We start from the raw sequence: 13,321 nt of genomic DNA, 5'->3' as shown, positions 1-13,321 counted from the left end.
TAGCCACCTTTCTTGTGGGAATGGGAAGTTAACAAAAAATTGAAGGAGTAGATATTTGTCCTAAGCAGAACCATACCTGTAGAAGTACCAAATCCTGGAGAAAAAACATAAGTTTAAAAAAATATTAAAAAAAAAAAATTAAAAAAAAATGCACAGCAGGAGAGACTCAAAAAAAAAGGATGGACGTGGCAAAGATTTGACACAAAACAGTCAAGGTAAAAGTAGCCTTTACCTTGTAGAAGTAGCTACAGGAAAGATGACAGCAATCTGCTAAAACCAGACTTTAAAAAAATAAAGTTCTGGGGAGATCTGAAAAGATCCTGGCCCAGTTTCTAAAGAACCCTTCAGAGAGGTGAAGATGGAACAAACAACTAGTACTTTCTAAAACAAGAAGTGCTGAACCCTTTGCAAGGAACACATCTGCTTGCTTTCCTCACTATGTGATCCCAAAGAGATGCCCTGTCAGCACACACTTTTCTAGATCCTCTCCTTGAACTACTTTTGAGTTTGAAGACACAAGCAGCGGTCACAGGGGATCACTGATGAGGCCACAAGTTCTCAGCTCCCCAAAGAGGGTTCAAAACAGGGGAACTAACAAAGCAGGTTACTGCCATTGACTAGCTGCTTGTTCACCAGACCAACAACTATCCCTGCACATGCTACCTTGCATTTGGTGCAGGCTAAATATTTGACTTCACTTAGCCCACAATAAGATGTGGTTATACCAAATACAGCTGCCCTGTACTAACTACAGGCTATGCACGCATGTTGCACTTCACAGGTTACTGCAGACCAGCTGAGCCACAATGACCTCTGCCACAACCCGACCCCTGACTCTTGCCTGAAGTCTACAGCCAGAGACACCTTGTGGGTGGGTGTTCAATCTCAGAAAGTCCAGAAATCCCTAATCAAGTTCAATGGGATCTACATGCAGAAGCTGAATGAACAACCCAGGTTGTGACAACTGTTACCTTCCTACTTGCTGTGTTTCATCACCAAGTGTGATAATGGGGAATGTTTTGTAAAGGAAATATCCAAGCATTTTTCCTAACAGCACAACGGATCGGCTTTCTACTACCAATCTTTAATTCTTTATCATGCTTTACTTTGTAACCTTATACAAATTTTTAACTTTCCCATTAGAAGATAAAAACAAAAATCATCTACGTGTAAACAAGGCATTCATTGCATCAAATCTAAAAAAATAAAGCTACGCTATACATAGTTATTTCAAACAGCAGAAAACAAATAAAAAAAAATCCACAAACCCAGATTAACACCCCAACAACTTATGCTGCACGTAGATTTACAACTTGGTGAAGGAAAGGTCGGCTCAGCAGCACATAGCTGTACAGTCTAATCCATAAAGCTTAACTTAGAAGCCTGAGCTCCCCCATTCAGTGCAACGAGACAGTCCGGCCCCAACCAGATGCATAAATGCCTTCACATTGGGTAGGAGCTCCCAAAGCTAAACAGTATCAAAAGCGGAAAAGGCAAAACCAGCTTAAAATTCATACCATCATTTTGTCAGTGAATTATCTCACTCCCATAAGAAGTATTTGAAGCCCAAGGAACATAATGAAGTTTTCTGCAAACAAACTTTGGTTTCCTCCAGGTTACAGTGGTAACTGAGCAAACAATCTGAAATTTAAAATTTAAGTAGAAGGAAGGTACTCTCTTGTTGGATCTAGCCCAAAAATACATTGCATGTTTAAAGGTGAGCATGTATTAAATATCATACTTTACCTCCACAGAATTATTTATTCTACCAGTTCTCCTAATTATTTTGTGCTCCTTTCAAAAAATCAAGTTTTAGAAATACTAAAAGGAAACCTTACTGTTCTATGAGTCCAGTCCTTCCCTCTCCTTTTGTATAGTCATTAAAAAAAGCATTTCAGCCTGTAATATATAGGGAAAAATTAAAATCCTCTTTGTTAGGGCTGTAGGTCTGACTGTATCGATATCAAATTTTTCTCCTACCTCTCTTTACAAACCTGATTTATTTGATAGTGAACATACATCTAAACACCCTGAATTACTAGGTTTCCAGATTCTGTTTTACAGTTTTAAATCATTATCTTTTGGTCAAACACCATGACTGACAGTTTACCCATAGCCTTTCCGTACAATGGAGCCAACACATCAGTTATTTCGCTCTGGGATAATGCAAACAGGAAATAAAGCAGCTTACATATTCCTGCTACTATTGGGATTTGTTGTTGTTTCTTTGATTTTTATAATGTTACTGTTTGAAAAAACAAATGTATTGATTCACAACAATCTAGGCAACATGTGATATCCAGCCTATGAAACAAGTGTTGTGAGCTGCTGCTCAGAAGTCGGAGCGATTAAGAGGCTATTCCTGGATAGATTTCTACTATTACACGTACTGTTTTAACCAAGACCAAGTAAGAAGTCATCCATAAATAGTTTTTGACATAACTTACTCTGTGGAAACACTGTAAAACGATGCAAATTGCCATTGGGATAATATGAAATTAAACCAGATTATATAAGAAACCTGTTTGTGGTGTGTATGTGCATGGGGAGAGTAGATGAATGCCTGAGTACAAATTATTCCCAGCAAGCCACTTTCAGCTCAAACCAATACTGAACTAAGTATTCTCAAGCTACATATTCGCATCCATATATAGGTTTTCTAGCCACAGCATTTGTAGTAAATAATAAAGAAGGCTAGCACTAAACTGGAAAAGCTTATTAAAGGTTTGCTATTAGTGAAAACTGCTGTTGTACAAAAATTAAGTTCTCATAATGTAAATTAACAACTGAGGCTGCCAAAATCACAAGCTGTTATCAGAGGCAAGGTAATTGCTCTGACTGAGATCTATCCAAGATTAAAACTTCACCATTTAGGTGTCTCTGAAAAGTGTTCAAGCTCCCATTATAGTCACTAGTCAAGGCAACGTACTGAAGTGTCTACTTCAGGGAAAGCTGTATTGCTCTTTAAGAGCATGTAGCCTGTCTTGACTTGGAGCTCAATGCAGTTGCTTAAAACATTGGTACTTCATGTCACTTAAAGTGCCCAAGGGAAGGCAGATACCAGATGGGGCTGATGGAAGACTCACATGCCTCTGGACTAACAGCTGGAGGCCGTGAGGGATGCCCAAAGTTATCTCAGCTGGCACTAGCTGCCTATTCAGGAAATTGAATAATTATAACAGGGGTTAGACACCTAATTCGCACACAAGAGCTAACGATAAATGCTTAAATTCAAGTACCAGTCTCAAACTGCAATCAACCATGATATACACAAATTTGAGCTCTCATCTTCTGAGCTTAACACATAAGGAAGAGGGAAAGGAGGGGTGGTTGTCTGGTGCTTAAAATCAATCAATACTTTCTCTCCAGAAGCTCAAACCCCTTCTCCCACCTTTCCTTCTGGCCAGCATCCAGAGATGTGCACCAGCTGCTAAGTACTAGAATAATGACAAGTTGCATTCAAATTCCATGGAAATGCAAGCTACTTCACATGCAAACAATAAAAAAACCAGAGCCCTAACCACCATATATTTAAATAACAGAGGGTTAGCTAGTACATGGAGAAAATACAATTTTTCAACTTGTAGAGTTGGAAGGTTTAAAGAAGGAAGCAGAAAAACACTTCTGCAGTGTATTTACCGTGCATTGTTCATAAGCATGCCTAGGAGCTTTACACTTCATAATCCAGTTGAAAAATGCTGATAAATCTTAATTAAAAATACCCTAGGGTATAATGATTCTAGAGCTCCGTGTAGTTCAAGGTTTACTTCCAACAGATTATTTTAGCACCCCTCGAACAAATTTTGTGTAGCCTTACTGTAGAAAATTGCCCTTTAAAACCCCTCATTGCAAACCTGAATTCAGGTCAGAAAATATAGCTACAACCTACCACTGATATTGTAGTCTTGTATTTAGTTCTTATTTAATTACCATGTTAAATTTTATTAATGTTATTTGTAGTTTCATTTAGATAACTGATTTGTAGCTGTATCTTGTCTCTCAATACTAACGAGATAGAGGATTTTGAATTATATTCCAACAAGCTTTACTTCTCCGTCTTGCACGCAATTTTTTCCTCTACTTCCTCTAAATTATTTTTAGCAGCTTTGGAGGAAGATGAATCAGAAACCTGCCTGATTTCTGCAGTTCATGGAATACAGGCAGTGACTGCCAATGCTCACATCCTTCCAAGAACAGCCACTGAATCCCTTCTGTGGCTTTTACCAAGGGACAACAGAATACGTATTTGAAGAGCGAGATAGCTAAGGAGGAAAAGAAAGCCCAGGCTGCAGCTCAGTGAGGCAGTTGCCTCTGGGGATGTCACTACTCTCTTCTCCAAACCCTCCAGGTACCCAAAGGTACCAGTAATACAGTCTGGCTTAACTTTGCAACTATATTGTTTGTTTCAGTGTAATGACTACGGAAAGATGCTTACCAACCCTGGTTGTGTAGTTCCATGCCAAGAGGTAAAAAGTTGTTTAAAACTTATGGACACTGAAGAGACTATACAGTAGCTGAGGAGACCCTTGCATAGGTAACCAATGAAACAAACTTGGACTCTCCATATAAAGGAAGAAAATTCAGGTTCAGTGATCGGTCAGCTGTAATTATAGGGTCGACTATTGTTTGAGACCCCCTGGAAGACTCTGAGACACTTGTAAGGAGCGTGCACGACACTTAAGTAACATAGTACCACCTATTGAATGAACATGTATGATTTTTCCAAGAAATGTCATGCATAAACGTTTAGTGTGGAATATAATTTTGCTTGAATGAAACATATGGCATACATGTTAGGTGGAGTGATCCCCTGTGCATCTAGTGCTGCAATAAAAGAATGCCTGCTTCTTAATGCAATGTTGGTGTTAAGGAGTTTTCATATTCCCAATTTCAGTGACATCTTGTCCAAGAGTCCTTCAGACCAGCAGGGCCATGGGACCACACTGTCCTACACTCACTCGTCTCTCATCACATACACTGCAGGAAATGCAAGTCAATGAGAGGGATGCTACTGTGTCCCTAGCTCTCTCCTGTAGGTTTCTTCTAGAAGAAAGGCTGAATTTGGCAAAACAAAGCCATATTTACATAACAGCAAACAAATCCCTTTTTCTTATTTGGATAGCAAATGCCTTGCCGAAGTAAAGGTAAATGCAAATGTCACTGAGAAAAAGCCAGAGTGGTTATGCATTTAGCAAATACCCCATATTCAAACAATCCTGATCAAAAAGTTTTGAGACAGAAGTTAAAACTCTAGTTCTAGAGCACTCTGGAAAACACAATGTGAGTCAGTATCAACATTACCGACAAAATAATTACGAACTTAATAGTAGCAAAATCAAGGAACAAATTTTAAATGAAAAAATTTTAAAAGTCAGCAAACCAGTCATGACCATTACTCATTTCTAGCCCACAAAACAGAGAGACACTTGCATTTTTATAAAATTATCAAAAGCAGAAGTCCTGTGGAACTGAAATCTGTAGTACAAGAGGAATACAGCCCATGCATCTACACTGTCAAACACATTCTTTTCAAAGCGGTCCCTGTGATCTTCCCAGAGAGACCCTAACACCTTGGAGGCCCACGACAAATCTCTGAAATTTGACAGGCAGTTGTCTTCACCCCATAAAACTCCATTCCTGTGCAGCTAAGAAAGAAACACCTCAGGGGAAAAAAAACAAACCAACAGTTTCCACGTTTAAGAGAGTATTAATGCTGCCCAAATAAGAAGCAGAGGTGAGTGTGCTAAGGCTCTGACTAAATTGGTTGTAAGCACCCTCTTGTTATCACCTTTGACACCAGGAGGACCACAGAGTCATTAACATGCAGCTTTAATGGCAGAAGAACATACTCACAGTCCTCATCCATCAAGTATCTTTGGAAAGACCCCTTACACCAGCATCTCTTTTAAACTGCTAGGGAAAGGGTACAAGAGCACTATGCAGGTGTTCTTGACTGTCAGGCTAGAAAGAGTCTGGAGCTTAAGAACAAAGCCATTGCCCTTAATTTCAATTTGGTCTTGTCAGTACATACTGTAGATTAAATGGCAAAGGTCCATGCTCGCCAATACTATATTTAAGCTTTGGAACCATCTGAGGAGGAAAATTCAACTGAAGTTCTCCATGTTTCTGTAGTTTTTAAAATAAATTAAAAAAAAAATCAGAGAACAACAAACAAACCTATGTTACAAAGACAAGCATTTTAATTAGTATCTCTCATGTGCAAGTATTATGGTATTTTGTGAACCCATGTTATTTTTTCTGACCCTGTCCATTAACAGAACCACCAGATGAGACAATTTGCTCTATACAGGCAGTTGCAAACATGGCTTTCCATTACTTATGACATCAGCTTGCTGACTTAATACTTTTACTGTAATTTTTTTTTTCCTCCTTTTCAGGTCATTACAAACATGCATAAAGGAAAAAAATCCACTGCACAAAACTAAGACCAGCCATTTCTGACAGGGCAAAAAATGTATCAACCTCAGCACCCTGACTCCAGCAGTACTCACAGTTTAGGGAGCTAAACAGCATCAGAACATCTGCTGAATGATTGTTTCCTTGGGAGCCCTACAGCTTCAAATAATGTGTAGCTCAGGGATTTTTTCTGAGCCAAAGACTGTATTGAGATCCTCCATTCTTACTAAATTGCTTTGGTCTTCAAATCCTTCATAGTTTTGGCCTTTAACATATCCTCTGGCAACAAATTCTACGCTGTATTATGCAGGGCAGGCTTGCTTTTCATTTGCTTGAAATTTTACTGCTGTGTAGTTTCCATGCATCTCCCTGTTTCTTGTAAATTGTGAAATACCTGTTCCTTATTTACATCCCCTGAGACAGAACATGAGCAGAGACAATAGCTAGATCCACTTTACTGTACTGTACATATCGAGTTGGTCAACATAGCCCTCTCTTGGGAGCCACAAAAGGGAAGCAGCGCATGCTTTCTCAGTGGCATTTGTAATTCTTGCTGATGGCAAGACGATGGCTAAAATCAGGGTGCCCACTGACATTGCAGCACAGCTCCTCATCCTTAACTCTTCCAATTGTCTCTTCTTTAATTTCCAGCTAGTCTAGTTTGCACTTTAACCTCAGACACTCCTTTTCCATTTCCAGCTCTCCAGTTGCAAAGAAGTCCTCTATACCCTCATAACAATAAGTACGTTCTTTCCTGCTGCCCAGGCACAAATAATGGGATGGAGGTGAGTGAGGACCAAAAGAGAGTGTTCTTGGTTTCTGTCTCCTGGCCACAAACAGAAGCTGTTACAGAGAGGTCTCATTCAGTCAACACTGCCCTGGCATGGAAACCTGTGGCATGATGCTGAAACTTTAAATTGTTTTTTGAACACTAACCAGGTTCAGTTGCGTTCAGAAGTAATGGTGGAAACAGCCATTCTGATGAAACCCAAATTTTGAGAATTCCTTTTCAGAATTTCAATTAAAGAAGTAGAACAAAAAAAATTGATGTTTTGAGTTCTGTAATTTTTTCATTCTAAAAAGTCATGCTTCATTCAAAGACGAATCATTTAGCATGTTATTTCTTATTACATGGAACAATTAGAGGAGTCAAAAGGAGAATACAATGTTTTGATTTCCTTAAAATAGTGCTTCAATGAAGCTGAAATAATGTTTTCCGAAAAATCAGTTTTATGGACAAATTAATGTTTCTTTTCATCCTCATTCAAAAGAGGAAAATTCAGTGTTGGCATTTCATTGAAAACAGGCATGCCAGGTTTCAGCCAGCTGTAATATTGTAAGTAAGTAACTGTGAAAAGAGATTCCAGAGGTTTATAATCAGATTTGAGCTACTGTTAAAATTTACACCCACACCCCCCAAAAAAAAGCCACTAACAAAATGGCAAAAAGATATTCGACTTGACAGAAATTTAAAAAAGCACTTCAGTGAGAGAACAGCTACGCTCAAGCTTCTCAGCAATGCTCCTATGGGAGTCTAACACAGGCAAAACAACTCACTTTTCATAGACTTGCTCTGAAAAATGGCAGTCGCTTTTGCTGTAAGTTTCATATGAACCTCTTTCTCTCAAAAATCTTTTGTGACATATGAGGCATAGAAGATTTCTACCTAAAAGTCTAATATTCAGGAGAGTTGCAAGCAACTTAAAACATGTAATGCAATGTAACTATCTTCTCATAGAAAAGATTAAAAAGTAGGTGTTCCCATTCATGATGCCTAAAATTAGTTACATTTGTACCACATATCAGCCCCTAATTCACGCAAACATGATGTAAACCTTTTTGGCTAAGATGCACGCATATCTTACTGTACTCCAAACACTGTGTTCAAGCATTCATTCTGTGGTTTTGATTTTGCAAGATCTGAGTCCTTTCATCACAGCATAAGTGACAATTGTGACACTGCACCCACAGCCACCAAAAGCAGTTTATGGTTGGTTGTTTTTTTTTCAATCAGTTCAGCAGTCACTACCACCTTTCTTCAGTGTTGAAATTGTTTGAGTGATTTTTGTTGTTTGAAGAAGATTAAATCTTCTGTTGGATAGAGCCATGAAATTGTCTGTGAAGTACCTGTCTCATCAGCTACTAGTATGTTCAAAGATTATCTGATGAGCTGTGGTGGCTGAATAACCAGAATCACACATACTCTGGTTTATCATCAGAAAGCAATGGTGGGTGGGCGGGAAGGAGGAAGAAAAAGAGAGAGAAATTTTCTTGCATACAGTTCTTCATCTAGTGACCAGAGACACTCAAAAATCAGACATTAAATTGTGAAGTCAAAGTCATAATAACAAGTCCTGCTTGGAAATTCTCTACCAAATCAGTCCTGTCTAGTGTATAATGCAAAATATAACAAAACATATTAGCCTTAAATCACGTAAGGGCAAAATTTATGTGAGAAGTTTGTGTTAAGCCCAGAAACTACTTCTAGAGCCCAGATGAAAGCTATGCCATGGGATCTCCAACAAAAATGAGAGGTAAGAGAACACAAAGCAGGACCATTTCTGCCCAGCACCGCTCCCCACAACCCAGGCATGCATGAGGTGAAATCCATCTTGGGTAACCCACAGAGCCACTTCCAAGGGAGACACAGCATCTCTGACTTTTCCTTCCAAACACCACAGTCTGATGCAGCACAGCCAATATTGAGGGGTGGGGGGAGGTGGTCACTTGAATTATCTCCTCTGAGTGAGAGAGATGTGGCCAGGAAGCCATAAGGCTGGACAGTGCCCACATTGCTGCATCGGGACTGAACCAGCAGAGAAGCAGCTGAGTTAATTCCACCAACGGCCTCTGTCCCCTGACAGGCACCAACACGGGCAAAAAAAAGCCTGAATTCTGCCTACAGCTGACTTTCATTTCACAGCAATACTGACGTACTGAACTGAAACGGCAAGACAGATGGTCCCCCTGGACCCATCCACCTGAAGGCTTAAGGACCTGCAGAAGCAAACCTCAGTTTTACTCTGGGGCCTCAGATCTGCAATGCTCCAAAAGCCACTTTATTTCAGTCATTCTTGCACTTTCATGGGCAACAGAGGAGAAGAAAGAGAGCACGAAGAAAGATTTAAACAAAGAATATCTGCTAGAAGGAAGAAATGAGGACATCTTTAAACTTTTTGTCTCTTAGCTTGAGGGTAAGACTTCTGACCAGAATTTTTCAGTTTTCTTTCTTCCTTTCTAAATATATGTTCTCTACGCTTAGAGAAAACAAGCAGATATATCCTCAACCATCCAGCAATCATGTACTGTTGCAAATTTTTAAAGAAACTTCAGTTCCTTCCTTCAAATTCAGTAGGGGTAAGAAGGGGGGAAAACCCCCATAACAGCGCCAAGATTGACCTCAAACATAATACGTGTTCAGAACAACAAACTTCATACAAGCAGAACAGAGTTTTAACAGTGATAAAAGGCATAAAAATAAGCACATTTTTCACACCATTATGTATACGGATATTAAATGATAATGAAAAGCTATTTAGAGTATGGCAGAATTGCCACTCCAACAGAATAGAAGGAAACTCCCTGCTAAGACAGGCAATTTTACAACGCACAAAGTCTACCTGCTGTTCTTTCAGTGCTGCTTTATCTTTAGGAAGAATAAAGCTTACTAGAGAGCTTAGTAAAACATCAATTATCACACAGGAGATGCTCCTGAGTGAAATCCAAGCAGATGGCCTTAAGAAATTTCTGATCACATCTGCATCACGTTTGGAACTAAGCGCACGGGGTTACATGGGAAACTAGATAAAAAGCACCATCTACAATGTAAGGCAGAGTTTTTTATGACTAGCTTGATACAGTTAGTCTGCACCCAGCTGCTTATAGCCCTGTACTATTCACTTCTGTGCTCACGATCCCACCTGTCCTGCAGCCCCAGAGTCTTAACAAGAAGTGGAGTGTGACCCTCCTCTTCCAGATGCTCCTGGTTGGCAGAGTGACACCTCATGCAAGTCTAAGCAGCCTCGTGAGAGCTTGGGCTGGCCCAGGGATTTACAGCTGAAACTTATCAGACAACATGTCTTGTTAAAGTACATGACAAGAGCATTTGGCTAAGCCACATTTGCTGCTTTCATAAACTCACTCCTGAATCTGGATCTCTAAGATTCTATTACCAACCAGTTCTCCATGCACACAATTTACTCACTGCAGAACAAAAAAATATCTCAAGTGTTTCAGGACCGATGCAAAACAGATGCTAGGAAGTCTAGTCAAATAAATGGAGCTGGGAGTAAGCTAGACAACATAATTTGAGCGACACTAACTACTATTTTATTTCTAATATTAAACTGCCACCTATAATTATGTAAATACAAATAGCTTAAAAGCACCCCTAAGCTTCCATTTGAAAAGGAAATTTCTAGTTCTCAAAGTTTAAGAAAAAAAAAAAACAGCACAAAGTTATAAGTTGAATATATTCTAAAGGCACAAACCTAAAAGCCAACCAAAAAAAAAAAAAAAAAACCACAAACCAAAAAAACCCCAAACAAAACATAAAACAAAAGCAAAAAAAAAGACACACACCCCAAACCTTCAAGCTTCTTAATCTTTCTGCAGCTTGGAATTTTACTCAGCCATGTGATTTCTGCAATGTTTACTGATTTCTGCTTTTGTTTTGCCACCAAATACACTCCCCAGACCTGGTCTAGTCCTCCTCATTAGTCCCACAAAGGCTTTCTGTTTAAAAAAAAAAAAAAAAAAAAAAAAAAAATCAAAAGCAACTTACTTAGCCGAGCATCTTATTTTTCCACATACTAACAAAAGGGGACCTTCAATTGACTGTATCCTTTGAAAGACAGGAGCCTGGGTAACAGACAATTCATGTAGTGAGTGCTCATATCACCACCCCTAACAGGCAGCCGATCATATTAACGAGACCACTCTGAAGTGTCCTTAAGGTTTCCAGATGGTTATGTTTGACCTGTAGTTTAATAACCACATCTATTAAGCAACCAATTTCTGCTAGTTCATTTCATACTCATTTCAGTCCTATTCCCTTCCTCTCAGGCATACACATTATGCCACACACACACAATTATTATTAGCAGGATGCTGTTTTCTGGCTTACTACCTGAAAGAGAGATATAAAAGGCCAAGGTTTTCACTATAATTCAATTCCAAACTTCAGTCTGTCAAATTTCAGAGTACTACTGCTACACCTTGAAGGTGCATGGGCACAGCATCTGCAGTCATCTTTGGCAACGTAAAGAAACAAAATGTTACCTTAAAGGGGCAGCATTTTCACTTTCAAGCTTATATGACATTTTCATTTTAATTGTTATGCAGAAATTTGTAGAGAGAAGTTTCCAGGTTATATAATCTCAAAATTGTCTCTTTTTCTCAATAAAGATTTGCATTGTGATGAAAATTCTTCTGTTCCTGAAGCTTTGAATTATCCTGCAACTGGAAGAACTTGACAGTGCAAACTGGTTGGAAGCAAGTATAATCTTTTGTACAGCTGCACAGCCGTTGTTTATTAACCTCTTACAATGAGTTTTACTGTTCTAACTCTCACTTTAATGGTTTTTCAAATAGAAATGTGGCACAGAATACACTCTATTATGAAATCTATTTGAAAATATGTTGTGCATTTTTGACTGTTTTGCAGTCCACAGTATTTCTGCTTTATGAGCCTCTTCTTACAGATCAAAATATTAGTGTCACATGTCGTTGGATAAATACTATCTGTATTTACAGGGGGGAGGCAGCCCACAGCACTAAGAAAGAGCAGCAGACTTCCAATAACAAACTATATAATCCATCTCTGCCAGCACTAGCTACAGATTAAAATAAAACAGAAAAGGTGTTGCAATAGCCCACTACAGAGCATATAGGTATTTGCAGTGATTCCTCAGGGAAACAAGAAGAAAGAAGAAGAAAAAAAACCACCCAAAAAAACCCCAGGGTGGGATGTGGAAGGGCTATGGGAGCTAGCATTAAGAAAACTCTCCGGGCAGCTTTATCTCTGCCTATCACAAAACTCGCTGTCCCCAAACCAGCTTGAGTGCTTGCTATGCAGTTGCAAACACACAAAACTAGACCTCCGGGCCACAGCAGAGCTGGTCACAGTCCTTGTGTGGGCTAGCGTAAGCACATCTGCACATAAAATGGCATTAAATTACAGCAGCAAGAGCAACTTTCAGTTCATAAAACCAGAACACAAGTGCATTACTTAATAGACAGTTATAAGGAAGCAGAGAAACCTTTCCACCTCTGACCAGAGAGCCTTGCTTACCTCCAGCAGATCCCCGGCTCTCGCAACCCTAGCTGCCCATCTTCAACAGGCAGAGGGCACAGACAACATGAACGTAGACATTGTGCGCAGCCTCCTGTCCCTCCTCAATGCACTGGTTTTTTTTAAAAGGTGCCCTCCCTCTACTGCAATCGCAGGTAACACCTCACAGCCTCCAGATAAGAGCGCCCTGGCTGCCAGGCTTCTCCGTTCTTGGTGCTGGGTGACCAAGGCAAGCATCCTAGATCTTACTGTAATTGAGAGCACTGAATCCCACCGCTCCCAGTACAGCTGAGGGTAGGGTGGTCCCAGCCAGGCTGGCAACACTAGCAGCAATTAGGAGCTTGTTCCTGCACATGACATGTAAAGCAGGGCATTTTTTATCTGCACAAATGCCAGGCTCAGGGTGAGGTGGGGAAGGGAAAGAAGAAATTACAGCGGTAGTTTGGATTAATGAGCCAGCACACATCCTGCAGGCTTAAGGGGAAAGACTGGCAGGGTTCAATTAGAGAGAAGTCTGCAGCCTCATTACTACCACCAGTTGTCACTTAGGGCACTGGTACAGACAATCTATGCAGCAAAAGGCAAAGGAAATAATGGATACGTGGAAACAGG

The sequence above is a fragment of the Falco naumanni genome, chromosome 5, assembly GCF_017639655.2.
Source record: "Falco naumanni isolate bFalNau1 chromosome 5, bFalNau1.pat, whole genome shotgun sequence".
Lineage (NCBI taxonomy): Eukaryota > Metazoa > Chordata > Aves > Falconiformes > Falconidae > Falco > Falco naumanni.
The sequence above is the reverse complement of the archived record's forward strand: the minus strand, read 5'-3'. Positions refer to the sequence as shown.